Raw genomic sequence first — 1757 nt, forward strand, 5'->3', positions numbered from 1 at the left:
CCCTGCCTCTGCATGTAGGTTGCCCTCTGCCATCTGTTCTTTGCCCATACAGGATGGGGTTAAGTAGCGAGTGAGTAGGTGGCTTTGGCTCTTTCATGTTGGAGGGAGGGAATGGTACAGTATGTGGGGCAAGCCTGTAACATCAGAATCTGGTGTGATGTTGCAACAGCCTGAGGTGCATCATGTGTTCTCCCAGAGAAGTTGTCCCTGGATCATGGGACCCTGGCAGTGGTGGGCTTCACAGGCTCCCAGGGAGGTGTGGATATTGACCTGTTCTTGCACATAGGGTTCTTGGTGGCTGCAGCAGCAGCCTTAGCGTTTCACACCCATCTCTGGTGTCTGAGCTGGTATCTGCAGCTCATGCAGATCTCTGAAGCTCGTTTAGGGGGGTGCTCTGAACCTCCTCTCTTCATGCACCCTGAAACAATGCTCTCTTGCCTCTTAGGCAGGTTTAGAGCTTTTCCCAGACTCCCCGTCGGCTAACTGTGGTGCACTAGCCCCCTTCAGGCTGTGTTCACGCAGCCAACCCCAGTCCTCTCCCTGGGATTTGACCTCCTAAGCCAGAGCCTCAGATCCCAGCTGCCACCTGCCCCAGCAGGTGGACAGACAAGCCTCTCTGGCTGGTGAGTGCTGGTTGGCACCAATCCTCTGTGCAGGAATCTCTCTGCTTTGCCCTCTACACATCTGTTGTGGTGCTCTCCTCCATGGCTCTGAAGCTTCCTCCCCCACCCACCCCCTTTATCTGCCAGTGAAGGTGCTTCCTTGTGTGTGGAAACTTTTCCTCCTTCACAGATCCTTGCCAGAGATGATGGTCCCATCCCTCTTGTTTTGTCTCTGTTTTTTCTTTTGCCTTTTGCCCTACTCAGGTATGTGGGGAGTTTCTTGCCTTTTGAGAAGTCTGAGGTCTCCTATCAGCATTCAGTAAGTGTTCTGTAGGAATCGTTCCATGTGTAGATGTATTTTTGATGTATTTGTGGAGAGGAAGGTGAACTCCATGTCTTACTCCTCTGCCATCTTGAAGGTCCTCCTCTCTAATACACTTTTTGTAATTTTATGACTTTTAATCATTTTTGTGCTCAACTATATAAGGGAAAATTGTCCATTAATCTCTGAATGGCCTTATGGTCCTCATAATATAAATTTCTTTCAAATTATTAGACCCTTGGTTGGAGCTAATGGAATTACACCAATCTGCAACTGAACAATAGTTCAATCAAAAAACTTTAAACTTTTATATACTGGTATTAAAGATGCCTATGAAATGCCTATGATTTGAATTATTTAAATAACAATATTTACAATTCTCAATGGTTTTATAAATGATAAATTTTGTGCGTTCAAATGTACACACAACAATATATTTATATGTATATGTTCTGGGGAAGTATCTAATACTGTGTCTGATCTATGAAACATCATTACATGTTCATTGAATATGAGTCTCTGTGTTCCTCTCAGTGACTTGTATGTCAAAAGCACCTAGTGAATATGTTTTTCTTGGTTGACTGACAACAAACTTTCTAAGACAGCCAGGAGAAGAAAAATCTGTAAAATACTATGCATTTGATTCCTTGATATGTATCCATTTTATAAGCAAAGAGCAAGTAGTTCACCATTTTTTTCTTGATGTGTAATATATTATTGAAGTACATATAAGTAAACACATTGTACTCTTCTGTCTAAAAGGAACATTAGGAGGGTCAAAATTTATTCTATCACTTTTAGCTAAAAAAAAAAAAAAAAAAAAAAAAAAAAAA

This window comes from Neophocaena asiaeorientalis, unplaced genomic scaffold, assembly GCF_003031525.2.
Source record: "Neophocaena asiaeorientalis asiaeorientalis breed wild unplaced genomic scaffold, Neophocaena_asiaeorientalis_V1.1 scaffold255, whole genome shotgun sequence".
Taxonomy (NCBI): domain Eukaryota; kingdom Metazoa; phylum Chordata; class Mammalia; order Artiodactyla; family Phocoenidae; genus Neophocaena; species Neophocaena asiaeorientalis.